General features: G+C 52.2%; 1 protein-coding gene across 1 annotated transcript in view; it reads left to right on the forward strand.

Moving 5' to 3' along the window:
- LOC112108955 (calretinin) overlaps positions 1-18,188 on the forward strand; it is a 55,772-nt gene that overhangs the window by 13,412 nt on the left and 24,172 nt on the right. The gene's annotated exons all lie outside the window — the stretch shown is intronic.

An 18,188-nucleotide genomic window follows, 5' to 3' on the forward strand; every position in this document is an offset into this window, starting at 1 on the left:
CTCTGTAAAATGCAGATAATAGCAGAGCCCTACCTCACATGAGGGACTGTGAAGGTAAATACATTAACGATTGGGAGGGGCTCAGATGCTGTAATGGGGGCCAAATACGCACTCTAGCAAGGAGACCAAAATTGTGGACTGGGCCACTTAGTTGAGCAGGAGCCATTGTTTAAAAAAAAAAGGTCCGTGAAGAGCAGAATCTGAACTGCCAAGTCTGTCCATGGAACGACTAAATAACCCGATGGGTGAAACTTCTGAAGCGATCTGACACTGGGCACAGTGCAGTAGTGGGAGGGTGAGATCCACCTGCTTTGCTGAGAGCTCCGGCGTGGCCATGGCAAAAGAGAATCCAGCGACTTGGAGCTTTTCTGGTTTTTCTTTTCAATTTGCTGAACGAATTGCTGCTCTTTAACTGAATTGAAAGGTGCTTGGGGCGCCTCTGCATTTTGTATTGATAAAGAGGAGGACGAATGGTGTCCTGGTTCAAGCACTGGCCTGGGGCTCAGGTTATCTTCCTAGTGGTGCCACAAATTTCCCGTGTGATCTTTGGGAGGTCACGGCATCGCTCCGTGCCTCAGTTTCCCATCTGTAAAATGGGAACATGGGGCGGGGGGTGTTGTGAGGCTCAATCCAGAAACAGAGATGCTGTGGTCCATAGAAGTACCTAGACAGATTTTACATCATGATGACAAATCCACCAGCTTCCTGTAAGTGGGGGGAATGATCCTGCTATTGTGGGGAACTTTTCTGGCTTACACACTATCCTGGTGAAATGGGCTGGCGAAAGGATCTGAGTCCTCACTCCCACTCCCTTTACTCAGAGGCCTGCCTGACCTCGAGGGCTCCTCTTCCCCTCTCCTGTGTGGCAGAGTCCTCGTAACCCCAAAACGGCTGGGCCCAGAGTTCCTGGGGGGGCTCGACTGCAAGGCCTCTTGGCTGATGGGGTCTCCCTGTGCTTGGCCCTCTGCCCAGGGTCCCCCCTCACTTTCCCCAGCTGCTCACCAAACCTGGCTCCAGACTGCTCCAGCTCCAGCACTGCCTCTGCTCTGCCTCCAGCTCCCTGGGCTGCGTCTCTGGCCTCTCTGGCAATGGTTGCTGCAGCTCTGCTCCCAGCACAGGTCTGCTCTCCGGCCTGCTTCTGCGGCTCTGCTCCCAGCACTGACCTGCTCCCTGGGCTGCTTCTCTGGTTCTCTCTGGCCAGTGCAGCCCTGCTCCCCAGCTCAGCCTGGTCTCTCCTTAGCTCGGCCCCACTCTGGCCCAGGCAATTCCAGCTCACATGGAGGACGGGACCCCCCTGGCCTCCTGACTCCCTCATTAGCTGCCTGCCCTGTCAATCAGGCTGACCTGCAGCATTGGCCTCTCCCCATCGCCCCTGGAGACTGTCAGTCTCGGTCCTGATTTCCCATTGACCCTTCCCCTTTCTTTTGGTACTGGGAGCCAGCAACCAAAACACCTCCACTGAGTGTTAGCAAGGGGCCAACAGTCCCCTTACATTCTGTTGTCTACCTGCTAAACCCTTCCAGTTCCCTTAGGTGGAATGGAAACCTTATAATTGTTCGCCAGCCTCATGCTCTATGGCCATACTGCTTACCCCAGCGAAGGATCCTGCCAATGAGAGGCAGAATTCCAGTTGCCATAGACACTGGGCACAGTTGGGCGGAGGAGACCATCTGTTTGCCACACATAGCACTTAAGACAGGCCATTGTCAGGTGGGCCTGAATTGTAAGGTCTTCAGAAACTGGGGATTAGCCTTTGGCAGCAAAGCAGCATTTAAGAGAGGCCTTGGCCATTCAGTTTCTTCTATCTATAATGCTCTGGAGAACATCAATGGAGTTATACCAAGGATATATTTGGACCATTTTGTTCACCTTTAGTAATGATATGTTCTCGCTATCAACTTGGTCACTTTATAATGCAGACCTTTCGTGGGGGCTGATCACCTGGCACCATGTCATGTGTACCCGGCTCCAGGGGTCATGCTGCAGTTTGGGAGATGAGCAGGAGGGTGGACAACTCATCTATCTTCCATTAGTGCTGGAGACTCCATGAAGCCCACTAGGGATTTGGCTGTTGATACTGATTTTACTGGGTGGTGATAGATGGTACCATAGAACCCTGCGCTAAGAGGCAGACAGTGCTAATGGGAGTTGTAACTGCTACTCCTTTGGACGTGCAGAGGAGAATACACTGTCTGTGGGCATTTCTCAGTACAGTTCTGCTCTCTGTCAGCCTTACCTGAGCAGACTTGGCAAGAGAGAGATTGAGGGGTGTGTATTAACCATTTACGTTCTAACTGCTAGTATTCCTCTTGGACACTGGCAGAAATGACCTTCTAGGTTCTGAGCATACAGTATTGAAGGAAACGGCCATTGTAGGCTCTCTGGATAAAGTAGTGATTGTCTACAGCCATATCACTTTAGCCTCTGGTCTCCTTATATTTCATAAGGTAGGTAGGGTCAGGCTGGGTGGCTGCTTAGCTAGTAGGTTCCTGATGATTTTTGGATGGGTTGGTGTCTGACAATAGAGGGCAGAGAAGATGAAGCTGTAAGTTGACCTTTCCTGTTCCTAGTACGATAAGAATCCAGAGCCCATGGAAGCAGGAGCTCAATGAGTGGAACATTAACTTCCAGTATGAATAGTGGCAAGGACAAATAGGATCTGTTTCCAATTCATTCTCTCTCAGCAGCTTTCAAGACAACTCTTTGAGGAGATGGCCTCACAGTAGCGCCACCAGTCTCGTTATCAATCCTCCCAGGAGGCTTCACCTGATAAACAACTGCTGTTCTGTGAATCCCTTAGCCTGGATAACGTACTGGGCTGCAGCTCTGATTCCCCAAGAACAGCCAGTAAAGAGAGCCCAAGAGAGCCAGGGAAATGAAGGTGTAGATCAGAAGAAGGCTGACATGGCAGGCATGGACCTTCAGAGATAAAGATGGAGATTTGTGAAGCCTTCAACAGTCTTGTAACCAAATACCCTGCCTGAGTAGACATGTGGCTAATTGTTAGAACGGACAGTAATTTCCCTCCTCCGAGAGACACTGCGTCTGAGCACACCAGCAGCAAAACTAGATAGGGCTCACAGAATCCTTGGTGCTGCTTGGAACTCCTGATATCTTTGTATCTCCCTCATCGCTCTCTGTGGGCATGAGCTGCCCCAGTGCACAGACCAGCTTCATGGGGCAGGATGTACCTCCAGCGCTGCCCTGGTGGAAGGCTGGGGCCCTTTGAGAATGCCACCATGACCCGCAGCAGCAAAGCGATGCCGCCGATCTTCTTGGGAGAACAATCAGTTAAGCTTGTAATATGACCCCTCAGCATGGAGGTGTGGTTGGCGGCTGTCAGTGGGTTGGGTGGACATAGACGCTGTGGACACCAAAACCAAAAAGGCGTCTCACAGTTCCAGAAAGGTGAAGTGCCCCGAACAGATTCCAGTTGGACACAGAAAGCAGCCCCTGCTCGTGGCCACAGGCTGGTGGGCAGGCTGGATTTCTCATGGGGTAGGTGCCAGCTCGGTTGCATTCCCCCAACCAACTAGCATTGCCTCCATCTTATCAGGATTTCACCTCCATCTGGATTGCAGCTCACCCTTCTGCCGGCCCACTGGGAAAGTCCACACACTGTGTCCACTCAACGAGGGAGACAGCCAGATGTCATCGGCACAGTGATGGTGCCTCGGCCCCAAAAGCTTGCGCTACTTGTCCTAGTGACTGTACAGACCCACCTTCAGTCAAGTGTGGGTGACAATGGAAACCCCACATACAGGAACCAGCAGACTGGGTGAGCAATTGCCTACCCCAGTGCCTGGGGTCTCTGAGAGGCAGAAATGGTACTAAGCTGGTACTTTAGCATGCATGAAAGATGACCTTTCCAGTAATACATGGCACGACCTTCAAGCCCTAATAGTGTTAGGGTCTGTCTACACTGCAACTAGACCCCCGCGGCTGGCCCATGCCAGCTGGCGTGGGCTCGGGATCAGGGGCTGTTTGATTGCCATGTAGGTGCCATTGCAGAGTCCTCGAGCCGGGGCTGCAGTCCAGCCTGAACGTCTACATCACAATTAAACAGCCCCTTAACCCGAGCCGGAGCCTGAGTAGAATTGCAGTATAGACATACCGAGGGAGTTCGTCATTCCCAAACAATTCAGGAAGGGGGGGCGGGGTCGGGGGGAGATAAGCAGGCATCTCCCTAGCTCCTGCCTCTGGGTGTTTTGTTCTCCAGGGCTTCCCATTGGTGCAGCTGAGAGAAAATATGGTCACAGCTTCCTCTTCTGTCTTCTAGGCAGGGCATGGGTAGAGACGCTCAGATCTGTCCGCGTTCCTTCCAGGCCCAGCATAGCCCTGTGCCATGCAAACCAGGCCTGGCCCGTGTGTGTCATTCCGGGCACGGCTGCAGGACAAGCCTCATTAGTCACCGTGCTGGGAAAGCGCAGACACAATCCGACTGCTCGCTGTTTCTAGGGGCCCGCTGCACTCACACGCCCAACGGCTGGCTGGGGGAGGGGCGCGGAGGGGGTGTCAGCGGCACAGCTATTTGTGTAGCCGACTTGGATAGGAAGGGGGCAGGCGCTGCAGGCGATAGTGATCGCTGCTCCCTGGATTCCTGGCTGAGTGCCGCAGCCCCACGGTCGCTTTATTAAATCTTTGATGGAGCCTCACCCCGCTTGCTCTGCTCCACACGAGAACAGCCGAGCACAGGAGCCTTTCAGATGGCCATTAGAAAGCGATGGCAGAGAGATGAACTGGAGTTAGAGAGAGAAAGGAAGGGAGACCGATCGGAAACTAATTGGGGATGGATTCATTAAGGGAGAGAGAAGACACTGTTACCATAGGAACCCCAGCTGTAAGTGTACAGCAGCGTAGAAGGCCATTAAATGTTTTGCAAGCCAGACGGCAGCTCCTTCCAGGGCCAAAGCATCAGCCATACTTTGGGCACTGACCCTTCCAACCTGGCTGCCCAGCGACCGGCGAAAGGCTGCTACAAAATCTGTGTGAGGTTCGACTGGCAATGGCTTGCCTGCGCCCGTCCTGGGAGGACTACTTTTGGGAGGGCAGCAAAGAGAGGTGGCCCTTTCCAGGAAACCACTCGTGCAGCCCTGTGTTTTGAGGGCCCAGAGCCAAGTGGCCAAAAGGAGATCAGCAAGGGACTGGAATTTTCAGTGCTAGTGAAAGGCTCTGGGCTCTTGGATTTCCAGTGACGGGAGGGCCACCCACTTCGGAGTGGGGAAGAGCCAGAAGAACCCTGAGGTCAACTAATGGGACAAATGAACAGTGCAGAGGTGAGTCAAAGGTACAACAGAAGAGCATCAGTGCGAGGCACCAAGCGGAGACCCCCGGACAGCGCCCGCTCTGCTGAGAAGAAGGGAGCTAGTGGAACGCTGCTTGGATGTATGTGTGGGTGCAGGGTACCAGCCTTTCTGATCGGTGTGTGGTGGGGCTCTGCCCACGGAAACGAAGAGGTCACAAGAACACAGGAGCCAGCGAAGAACAAAAGAGGAAGGGGGGGGCAGGTCCTGGAAGCAAGACAAGGGATCTACAAGGAGACAGCAAGCAGAGAATCCTGGGCAACATCCATTGCTCCAAGAGGATACCGAGGGAGTTAGTGGGTGCCGTCCAGTGGAACGCTGCGTGGATGCATGCGTGGATGAAAGGTGCCAGCATGACAGTCATGGAGACTGACGTCTTCTAGCCCCACGAGCTAGTTACTGCAGGGGCCGTGGCAGTGCCAGCCTCCCCCATGCACATCAGCAATGATCCCTGCGACTAAGATACACCCAGGTCTGATTCCTTGCTCTGCTATGGGTCCCGGTGTGACCCTGAAGAAGGGCCTTAGTCTGTCTCTGTGCCTCACTTCCCCATCTGTCAGATGAGGGTAATAGCACTTCCCTACCTCCCAGGGGAGCTTCCAGGACAACTCTGGTTAACATTGTGAGGTGCTCAGATAATAGAGGCCATAGCAGGACCCACCAGTGGACATTTGTTAATGACCAACCCTCAAGGGAAGTTTCTGATTAACTCCTCCATGAGATGTTGCTTTAGCCCCGGAAGCAACGCAGGCTTCTAGCCCTTCCCTATTCTGGAGTTGGTGCATGTATATTCCTAGTTAATCTAAGTGTGGATGTTCTCACTAGCCATATAAATGTCCGAGTCTTTTCTGAATCCTGGTAAGCTCTTGGCTCAGTGATATCTTGTAGCAATGAGTTCCACAGGCTAATTATGCATTATGTAAAAACAGTCTTTTTTTTTTTTGGTAAAAAGTAAGTAAACAAAGAGTTCTAGTGATAGATACTGAATGTCTATATTTACAGAAAATTGGCGCAGCATAAACACCAACTTGTGCTGTTAGCTAAAGAACATATGGGCTGTTTTTCTATAACTAAGGAAATTCAGCAGTTATCACGAGGAGCTATTTATCTCCTTGGGAATTTTAACAAGTGAGTCTCTGTTCCTGTAGCATGTCACAAAGCACATTGGCCCATCAATAACCTTCTTCCAAAAGCAGTCAATGCCAGAGAACTCAGAGGAAGATAAGGACGCCTAACGATGCACAGGAATGCCTGTACAGTTTGTGGGAGACTGAGGGATGAGTACATAACCCCTTCTGACCATAGCAGCAATCAGTGTATGCCCAGCCCAGCCCCTGAGCCATGAGACTGATTTCTTTTTTGCTTGCAATAGCTGCAGATGTTCTTTAGAAAATCATCTTGGTAAGTTCCAGCCATAGCGTCTGACACAATGGCCTTCCATAGCCGTGAACGCCACCCTATAGGGAGAAGCATTTCCAGTTGCTGACCCCCACCATTCTCATTATGGGAGAAAGAAGGAACTGGTCACTTTTCACTGTGCCGTTTGTAACTGAATCCCTCAGTCACATCCCTTCTCACTCCTTGACCGTAGTCTTTGCAGTAGGTAAGTCCCACAAACCCCTTCCTGCCGATCAAACAATGCCAGGTGTTCAGCCAAGAGCTGCCATGTGGGGAAGGAGATAGCGACCAGGCAATGGAAGCCTTGTAGGGCCTGGGCTGTAATCTATGGTAGATTTGTACAGGCCCTAGCACAGTGGGGCCCAGCTTGGCTGTGGCTGTTGGGTGCTACCGCATTATAAACGCTAATGCTGGACACCCTAGGGCAGGGGTGGGCAATTGGCGGCATAGGAGCTGCATCCAGCCTGCCAGGTCATTTTATTTGGCCCGCCACAGTCCAGCTTGGGGCAGGTGATCTGGCAGCGCTAGGGCCAGGGCGAGGCATGAGCCCCGCCCAAAGGTGGACACGTGTGTCATGACACTGGCGGGAGCCAACGGGCCGGCGCAGGAGGCTGGGCCCAGTCCTGTGGGGCAGCAGCTGCTGCTGCAGGGTTTGCACAGGGCAGGCTTGGTCGCCAAATCCACTCCCCAGGGGCAAGACCCGACACCCCCCACATCACACCACCTGGAGGCAAGACCCAACCATCCCAGCCCACCAGAGGGTGTTAGTGGATTTTTGTAGCCCTCTGCTACCTTAAAGTGGCCCATCCCTGCCCTAGGGAATGGGAATAGACTGGATGAGTCGCTACATTTGGCTCCTTCCACCGCTCGCTCCGTGAGCTTGGGCTATAATTCTGAGGGGGACAAGCACACCCTGGAAGTCTCACCTGCAGCCCCAGGGCTGGGCAGCATGCACTGGGTGGGCAGCTGTGCTGACTTGCCTAGGGGGGAGCTGCAGCTCCGTCATACCCAGCAAGAGAACATCATGCAGGGAGCGTGGCGTTCTTTGCATTAAAACAATGAGAGCTTGTAGTTAACAGCAGCCGTGGCTGCAGCCGGTCACTGTCTGATCTCCCCCTCCCCTGCCTTCCAAGGTCGAGGGCATCTTTTGTCTCTGCTGTCACCCCCTACATTCTGCCACAAAGGAGGACGAGCTAGTGAAGAGGCAGGTCTAGGTGCGGAAGGAGACCAGCAGGAGGCGCTGCAGACAGCAAGCTCCGAGAATGAAGGCTCCAACCCGAGCTCCTTTTAGCCCTGCTGCAGCACAAGCCAAAGTCCGTTGACCCAGGCTCTGAGACTTGCTGCTGCAGGGTTTTGGTACTCCTCTCTATCAGACAGCAACTCCAAGAACATGGACTCTCTCTGGCTGTCCACAGGCGTCAGTTTGCTCTCCACCCCAGAGGCTCTGATTTAGGCATGTGACCTGCCTGTCATCTGACTGCTCATTTTCTGCACTTGGGGCATGAATTAAGTATCACAGGTGGGCACTGCAGCTGTTTCCCCTTAAAGGGCCAGTCACCCTGTTACAGTGGCCATGTAAATACCACTGATAGATATAACAAATGGGCCAGTTCCTAGTATCCTCCCAGTCCTTGCACAGGCAGAATTCCCATCGCCTTCAGGGTGATTTTTAACTTGACTAAGAGCTTATCCCATCATGGGAGGGCAGATGCATTAATGGCGACTCACAGCAAAACTGTCCCCAAGAGGCCCTGCCCGGGTAACCCTGGCATGGAGAGGGAGGCACATGGTAGGAGCTCTCCATAAGAGCTTCATTTCTGGGGCCCTAGCAATGGCGGTACCTGGGCTAGCAGCAGTGGCTCTCCAAGATTCCCCCCACGTCAGCTTCCTCTCTCTGCTGCAGTTTCTCCCAGTGACCCGCTTGCCAGGGCTTTGTCAGGCATTTTCCAGTTCAGTGTTCTGGAGCTAAGCCTCAGCGCCATGAAACTGGGAGCAATTCCTCACACAAGAAGCAGAGAAGAAATAGGCCCCAAGAAGTGACTTCCCAGTGAACAAGAACTGGTGCAAGAGAGAAGAGCAGCTAGTGAGAGTATGTGCGTTTCCATTAGACCATTTCATCTGGCAGCAATAGATCATGTATCTGATCTGCCCTGGGACATTACAGTAAACTGCCCCTGACCCCCCCCCCCCAGCAGCCACATTCATTGCAGTTACAGCACCGAGCACACAGTCAGGAAAGTGCCAGCCCTGGAGGCTTACAGTCTAAAGTAGGGGTGAGGGGTATGCGTGGAGGGGTCACTCACTAGCCAGTGCACACCCTCATGGCCAGCCATGCTGCATCCGCCTCCTCAGTTCTAGCATCCCCTGTCCACAGCCCTCAGCCTCCACTGGTCTGTCCCATCTCACAGCTCAGCCCTCCAGCCAGGTGGCCCTCACGGCCTTGCTGGCACAACCTGTGGCTCTATTAAGACATGGCCACATTATGCCCCTGGCCATATTAGAGAAATCTCCCCTGGGGTAACTAACCAGGGCGGTTTACTTTCGTAAGTTACCAGGTTAAGCCACCTTTGTACTAAAATTTCTGTAATGCAGACAGGGCCTATCAAAAAGTTTGAGAGCCTGTGCTGGGGTGTATAAATCCCATCCTGCCCCAGCCACTAAGGGGCAGAGTGACTCCCTCTTTAGCTGTGGTTAACTGGCCGACCAGCAACAGCTGGGCTGAGAGCCTGCAGCCCAAGCATAAGGAGATGCCAGGGAGCCTAGCTAGAATTCTGCATAAACTGCAAAATGGCAGGAATTCGCTTAAGGAGCTGGACCCTCCAGTGACAAAGCACTGGAAGGCGTCGCCCTCTGAACAGGGCTGGGAGGCAGAGGAAGGTAGGAAGTAGCCCAGGGAAGCAGCAGTGAGTGAGGAAGCAGCCTTTAGCTGTTTAGTACAGGGTCAGTGGCCTAGAACCCAGAGTAGAGGGAGGATCTGGGTTCCCATACTGACCCCAAGGCAGGGGATATAACGCCCCCTCCATCCTCCCTGATGCAAGGCAGGGACAAGGACCATTGAGCCCTGGGTGGGGCTGAAGGCCTGGCACACGGTCATTCTCCTCTCTGTTGAGCTCTTTACTACGTCCTTGGAAGGAATCGCATTCCGGGGCTTCTTGGGCTGAGATCACTGTAATCTGCAGGCAAGGAAAAGAAGTTTGTGGAGGCTAATTAAATAGTTTGCTAAAGCCAGGCGCACTTTGGTGAGAGCAGCACATTAGCCAGCGGGTGTTTTTAGCCACGTGTTCTTTCGCGCTGCTCCTAGTAGGTAGCGCACCCTGTGATGCAGGGAAAGACGGCTAACGAAGTGGGCAGGGCGGGGGAGGCAGGTTAGCCAGTGGGGAGAGCTGCACGGAGGAAGGGGGGGTGGGATGAGACAGGGCCATGTGCCTCAATAGGGTGGGGGGCACTGTGACTCCAGGGATGAAGCCCTTACTACAGGATCAAAGGTGGAGCTAGTTTGATTTCGGCTCCCCTTTACTCCTTCCCCGGCTGGCCTGGGGTTAGCTGCCCAGCTTGGGGGGAGGGGTCCAGCTGGCAGATTTTTGTTTTAAAATCTACTTTCTTGGTTCCCTACAGCACCGAGTGCCCTGGCTCTCCCTTTCACTAACCTGTCGGCTCAGCTCCAGGCTGGCAAGAAGGGCGAGGCTCAGCTGCAATTAACCAACCCCAGCGGACCTGTGAGCGCCCTTCCCAATGCGCAGAGGGCCACTGGCTCACATACAAACCTTAAGCCCTCTGCTGAATGGGCTCGGAGAGTGGGAGACATTTAATCAGGGCCAGGGGAGGTTCTGCCATCCCAGGCAGGCCCCCCTAAATGGGTGGAAATTGGACTCTCAATTAGACAAAGAGCAAAGTCCGTACAGCTGAGGTTTGTAAATCCTCCTCCACTGGACCAAATCATTGTAATTAAAAACACATCAAAACCAAACCAAAAAACCCCACCGTTGCAATAAGGTAGTGTTGCTTTCTAAACAAAACACACATGATTAAAGGGGGAATATTCAGTAGCCCCAAAGCAGAGGGTTCTTCCTACCCAGGTGCCCAGCACCTCTGGGCAGTGCTTAATCTGTGTCTGGGCTTGCTGGGACTGAGAGCAGCTGAGCCCTGGCACCTCTTTCATCACAAATTAAGCACTGGACGTACCTAAACCTGCAAAGTATTCTCATCCCAGTCCCATTCCCCTTCTTTGGCTGGAGATGGCTCTTGATTACTGGTACACGGCTCAGGTTCCTGACTCCTGCGAGATGGCTGTTTTGCTTTAAAAGAGTAGGCTGAAGTTGTTCCTATTCGTCTTATAACAGCGTCAGGAAAGTTGTAAGGGCAGCGTGATTCTCCAAATCGTTTCAGTGCAGGTCTTACGGTCAGGAGAGCGTTTACTGGGTTTATGCCCAGGCGGCTGTGCAGTTTTGACTCAACAACATTCAGGAGACTAAACAGACGGTCCCCTTCAGGGTTAGGGTGAGGCAGTGGAAGTACCGCTTTCACCAGTGAGCAAAGAGATTTTTGTTTCCTGCATCCTTGCTTGAGTTTCCTTGCACAGGTTGTAGCCAGCCCTTAAATTGCTCCTGAGACTGCCCCTCCCTCGGAGTCGCTGAGTGGATGCTGCTTTGTGTTTTGACATCTCTGTTTCCCATAGACTGCAAAAATTATTACTACTGAAATACTACAGCTTTTTGCACACTGCTTTCTGGAACTGCCACTGTTACTTACAAGCAGAAGCAACTACAACAGTCCACTGTCATCATCAGAAGGGTGCCCTCTGCTCATTGGGAAGGGCGCTCCAGACACTGCAGCCCAGCACGGCTGGGGTTGGTTAATTGCAGCTGAGCCTCGCCTTTCTTGCCAGCCTGGAGCTGAGCCGACAGGTTAGTGAAAGGGAGAGCCAGGGCGCTCGGTGCTGCAGGGAACCAAGAAAGTAGATTTAAAAACAAAAATCTGCCAGCTGGACCCCTCCCCCCCAAGCTGGGCAGCTAACCCCAGGCCAGCTGGGGAAGGAGTAAAGGGGAGCCGAAATCAAACTAGCTCCACCTTTGATCCTGTAGTAAGGGCTTCATCCCTGGAGTCACGGTGCCCCCCACCCTATTGGGGCACATGGCCCTGTCTCATCCCATCCCCCCTTCCTCCGTGCGACTCTCCCCACTGGCTAACCTGCCTCCCCCACCCTGCCCACTTCATTAGCCGTCTTTCCCTGCATCACAGGGTGCGCTACCTACTACGGAGCAGCGCGAAAGAACACGTGGCTAAAAACACCCCCTGGCTAATGTGCTGCTCTCACCAAAGTGCGCCTGGCTTTAGCAAACTATTTAATTAGCCTCCACAAACTTCTTTTCCTCGCCTGCAGATTACAGTGATCTCAGCCCAAGAAGCCCCGGAATGCGATTCCTTCCAAGGATGTGCTCAGTTGAGACATAATGAGATTGACTTGGTATGCAACAGAACGTAATAAGAATGGCATGGAATGGATTTTATTAACATTACTGAGCTGCTTGTCAATGATTTTGTGCCTATACTCACCTGGGTGCATATATATATATATATATATATATATATATGTATGTTGAATTCTCTCGACATTTTGTTTAGTGACATTTTTTACTCCTTTTGAGTGCTTAAACAGCAACATCTAGCGATTTTTTTCAAGGTTTGTCCGGTGACTTCCTGCTATGTGGAATTGGCAACCCTGCCTGGTTTCTTGGCATGATCCCTGACCTGCTGTGTGACCTTGGGCAAAACCCTTCTCCTCTCCAGGCCTCAGTTCCCCCCCACCCTTGTCTGTTTAGGCTGTGGGCCAGGGACTGTCTCTCACTGCATGTGCTTACAGCACCTGGCACGACTCAGAGATTCCAAGGACAGAAGGGAGCATGGTGACCGCTCTGCAGAACACTTAGACCTTCCCTGAACTAACACCTGTTTGAACTGGAGCAGATCTTTTAGAAAAACATCTGGTCTTGATTTTAAAAATTGCCACTGATGGAGAAGCCACAGTAATCCCAATAAATAATAAATGCCTATTTCCTGTATAACACTTTGTGACATGCCTTGAGCTGTCCAATGCAATCTTTAATGTATTTATCTTCACAACACCTGTGTCAGGCAGGGAAGCATTATTATCCCCATTGCACAGAGAGGCTAAGGGCCTTCCCCAAGGTCACACAGGACACCACGGCCCTCAGTACATTGCTCCAATGATTAGTTACTTCACTGGTAAATCGTACACCTTTGTTCCAGTCTGAATTTGTCTAGCTTCAACTTCCAGGCATTGGCTCTCATCGGTATCTCTTGGGGCGGAATAAAGAGCGAGGTTTTGCCTGGGTTGGGATTAAAAACGAGTGAATCCAGAGGATCGGGCATGGTTGCTACCCAAAAACTTAACACCAGCCCAGGGTTGTTGGAATCTTGGCCCAGTTTTAAGAATCTTTTGGCAAACCTGAGCCAAGTTTCTAGTTTGAAAACATAGTAAAGCTTCCTGTAACTCTAGGCTTTAACCCTGGCATCCTACCTTATCTCCTCCCCACCCTTCCATTCCTAACGAAGAATGATTGTAATGTAGAGCATCAGGATACATGCTAGTCGATAGCCCAGGTGAGAGGTTGTATTTAATTTTGTTGTGACTCTTTCATGAGGAAGATTCCTGAGCCATTTCTGGAGGTTGGATAAATGTGGATTAAGGCAGCTTTTTACATCCATAGATGTTCTCTCCATCAGTTGCAAAGATTCCAAATGGTGTTTAGGGCCATTTACCCAGGCGGATGTATGGGGCCATTCCAGCCTGTGGCCTGGTAACACCGGGTCAGTATTCAGCATTCAGATGAGGGACAAGGACCTAGCATCATGGCAGGGATGATGGTCTCAGTGTGCTGGACAAATTCCAGTTTGGGGACTTACATCCTGCCTCCCTAAACTGATCCACATCTTTATAGCCTCTAGGGTGGACGCTCTACATGGCCACCTTAACGCCACGTGGAAGCTGACGCAGAACGCAGCCGTCAGCTTGCTAGGTGGAGGACTTGCCATTATAGAGTCATAGAGTTCCAGCCCAGAAGGGAGCACCAGACCCTCCAGTCTGACCCTGTATAGCACAGGGCACCGGCACACTGACCCAACAAAAGAAATGAGACCAAGGTATTACGGCCCCCAGGAGACTGGACTATGATGTGCCACAGGCAGAGAACTGCTTAAGTGAGATACACCCAGATAATCCTGGCAAGTGACCTGCACCCACACACTGCAGAGGAAGGTGAAAACCCCCACGGTTACCGCCAATCTGACCCAGGGAAAACTCCTTCCTGACCCTACATATGGTGATCAGTTAGACCCTGAGCATGTGAGCAAGACCCAACCATCCATGATCAGCAATGGCTGCTTGTTGGTTTCTGAGTGGAGTGCAAGATATTGGTGTTGACCTACGAAGTCTGGGATCTCAAAGGCAGGGTGATCTAATGGAGGAGCACTGAACTGGGACTCAGGAGACCTCAGTTCTATCCAACTCTGTCACTGGCCGGCTGGGTGACCTTAGGCAAGTCATTTCCCCTCTCTGTGCTTCAGTTTCCCCATCGCCTGTGGGATAATGATTCTAACCTCCTTTGTGGAGTGCTTTGGGAGCTACAGCCGGAAAGTGCTAGATAAGAGCTAGGGATTATTATTAGTTGAGAGAGGCCTCTAGCACTTTGCCATGCTGCTGCAGCAGTTGTGAACGTTGGACGTGACCAAGCTGGTTGAAAAGAGGGCACTTCTGACAGTGCATTTTCCATGAGCACCTATTGATTTAGGAATTCCCTCCCTCCTTCCGTGTCTGAAGTAGTCCCAGCCTGACCTTTGGGGCATGCTGCAAACTCCATCTCTCTGAACGATGTTTGGCTGATGTTGTGGTATGGCCTCTTCTTGGGAGTCAGGGTTGTGGAGATTTTGGTTACGTTTCCTTCTGCCTGGCCAGTTTCCATTGTAGAGGGGCTTATTGCTGGAGGGTTTCTTGTTTTAGTATCTTGGGTTTGTATTTAATGGATTGTAAAATGGCTACAGACTGCCACATTCCACACCTGAAGTGGCCGCATTTTAGTGGTGATCAAAATAATTCCTCTGGTTTTGCAATCTTTCAAGGCATTAGGAAGGAGCAATATCAATGTAAGGTGTTATTATACACAACCAGAAGGCATATGAAAGAGTTTTTAAGACAAGTTGCTGCATATTCAGTGGCTGATTTTCTTTTACTATTCGTGCATTAACTGATGTCTAATCTCAAAATATAAGCAATGATCTGATCAAGTTGTGGGAGACTCACTTACCACATTTCTTCTTTTAAACAAAAATAACAAAGCCATTTTTGTAGCCTGACTTCTAAGAAGGATCAGAATCGGACCCATCTTTCTTTCCCCCTCTCGCCTGCAATTTCAGAAAGGGCTGTGGTTAACGCTCTTAGGCTATGTCTACGCTACAGGCGGATCGACACTCTGGCGATTGACACTGGGAGTTGATTTAGTGGGTCTAGTGAAGACCCACCAAATCAACCGCAGTCCGCAGGCGCTCTCCGGTCGACCCTGGTACTCCACCCCAAACGAGAGGAGCAAGGTAAGTCGATGGGAGAGCATCTCCCGTCAACCCAGCGCAGTGTAGACACTGCAGTAAGTCGACCTAAGCTACGTCGACTCCAGCTGTGTTATTCCTGTGTCTGGAGTGGCGTGACGTAGGTCGACTTACTGCGGTAGTGGAGACATAGTCTCAGATTGGTAAGAAGAGAGAAGTAAGTTGGTGGGCTGACACTTTGTGCAGCAAGTCACAGCCCAGACCGAGCAGTTGGGGCTGAGCTGGACACCCCTGAAATGAGAGTTTATAATGGAAATGCTGCCAGACTATGAACTACAGAGCCAGGGTTGGAACAAAGCTACATAGGCCCTAGATCGACCCAATGTAAGACAGCCCTGGGCTTTCGTTCTGAGCTCTTGGAGACCAGGAGAGAGAGGGGATTCTTTCAAACATGGTGAGGAAGTTCCAAATCCACTGATTCCATCATAACTTGACACTAATCACATCACACACCAGCCCTAGCATGTGCCTCTCCACGCCAGCCAGCCACCAGTTATGCTCAATACGAGGGACGGATAGTTCAGCGGTTAGAGCAGTAGCGTAGTACATAGGAGACCTAGTGCTGTGCCACAGATTTCCCATGTGACCTTGTGCAAGTCACTTAGCTCCATTTGTAAAATGGGATAATAGCACTTCCCTACCTCCCAGGGTGTTATGTGGATAAATATGGTGATAGATCGTGAGGTGCTCAGATACTACGGTATTGGGGGCCATATAAGGACCCTAGGAAGATAGACTAGCCCACTGCTGCATGTTACAACAGCCCACAGGCCTGCTTAGGGCTATAGATCTGAGCTTCTGGAAAGGCTTTGAGTCACCGTGCTGCTGTAGCTGGCCCAGACAGGCTAACTTGGGAGGCTGACAGGCTAGGTCCTGTTATGCTGGATGGCACCCAGTGGCGTAGCCAGCTTTTAAGAGGAGGGGGAGCAAACCTAAAAAAGGCGCCCCCCTTGGCTCCTCCTCCGGCCACGCCCCCCTTGGCTCCTCCTCCGGCTGCACCGCTGACCGCCCCCCCCCGCTCCTCCAGCCACCATGCTGCACCCCCCTGCTCCTCCAGCTGCGCACCCGCCGCTCCCCCATGGCTGCCGGCCGCGCTGCGGGCAGCCAGCCTGCGCCCCCCCTCACTCCTCTGGCCGTGCTGCAGGCAGCCAGCCTGTGCCACCCCTCGCTCCTCCGGCTGCGGGGCCGGGCCGCATGCTGCGCCCCCCTGCTCCTTCGGCCGCGTGCCCGCCGTCCCCCCATGGCTGCCAGCCGTGCTGCGGGCAGCCAGCCTGCGCTCCCCCCTCGCTCCTCCGGTCGTGCTGCGGGCGGGCGGCCTGCGCCCCCCCTTGCTCCTCCGGCCGGCGGCCGCCTTTGGAAAGGCGCCGCTTTTGGGAAAAGGGGTGAGGGGAAGTGGCTGCTTCCCCTGCACCCCGCTAGCTACGCTACTGATGGCACCTAGTGAATCTCTGTATGAGATCTTGCCAGGTTGTTGCCATGGTGTGGCAGGGTCCCCGAGGTGCATCCTGGACTGTGGACTCACTGAGTCCTCCAAAGCCACCACCCTGGGCTGTCTCTCACACTGTGATACTGACAGGCCCTGCACCCACACAGCCATCCACTGGCAGGGACACACCCAACTGAGTTGCATGAATGATCTCCCAGCCACTCATGACCCATCAATGGGGAGGCTCCAGCCAGTCCCCCCCAGCTCCCCAGTCTTGCACCCCAGAACTGTACCAATTTGCACTGGTCAGGAGCCTGGCCACTTCACCAAAGGAAAGTGGGCCGGCGCCAGCCTTTGTAACATGAGCAGATTCCCCAAGCACTTTGGACCGACTCGCTGGTAAGAACAACATTAAAATAAGTTTGTTAATGACAGAGAAAGAGATTTTAAGTGATTGTTAGTGGTAGGCATAAAGTCAGAGATAGTTACCTTAAGAAAATTAAAGGTAACACGCATTCTAAATGTTTAGTCTAGGCAGGAATTGAATGAAACAGCTTTTCTCACCCTGCCAGAGGGCACAAGCAGGTGACAGTTCCTTAATACACAGGCTGGGAACCCCCAGCCTGGGACCAAACTCCCCCAGTCCAAAGTCTTTGTCCTCCAGACCTTCTTCCAGGGGTTGAGTTGGGTGGGGGCAGGGAAGAGGCCAAGCGATTATGTCACTGTCTCTTTTTATACCTTCTTCCAGCTGCCAGAAAGGTCCTTGCTGTGAGGTGGGGGCCAGGCAGTCTCCATTGTGCACGTGCCCACTCTGAGAAGCCTCTGGGCTAGTGGTTTGTGCATTGATGAGCCATTAACGACCGTCTGGCTATTGATGGCTACTCCTTTGTTGTAACTGAAAGGCTGGCTGTGGGTGTTCCCAACCTCACAGCACATTGATAGCAGACATAATCCAACAGGATATTATTGTTCAACAAATCAAGACTTAAAAATGAGACCTCACAAGGCATCCTTTGTACAAACACATCCTATTCAAATCACAGTGGAGAACAGGGAGTTCCAGGGTGCTCCTTTGAGGTACAGAGTGTCTCACTTGACTTTTATTTGTTTTCCTCCAAGTCACAAGGTCACTGAGCTTTAGTCCTCCGGATTGCTATCTTCCCCCGGGATCAGGAAGGGTTATTCACGAGTTACCGGCTTCCATCTCCTCCCTCTTGCTTGAGAAATCAGACAGACTCCAAGCTGCCGGGCACATTATTCCCGTTCTTCCTGTAAATGTTAAATGGAGATGGCACCTGTGCCTCTCACCTGGACCCCAAATAGACAGGGTGGGATCGAAGGCCCTGATCATTCCAAGTCAGTGATCTGGGGCTTGCAGCCCTAGAAGGCAGCTATGGCACTACATACTCCTATTTGGAAGCTAGTGCAGGAGTCCTGCTTCC

This window comes from Terrapene carolina, unplaced genomic scaffold (assembly GCF_002925995.2).
Source record: "Terrapene carolina triunguis isolate 2854851 unplaced genomic scaffold, T_m_triunguis-2.0 Scaffold165, whole genome shotgun sequence".
NCBI lineage: Eukaryota > Metazoa > Chordata > Testudines > Emydidae > Terrapene > Terrapene triunguis.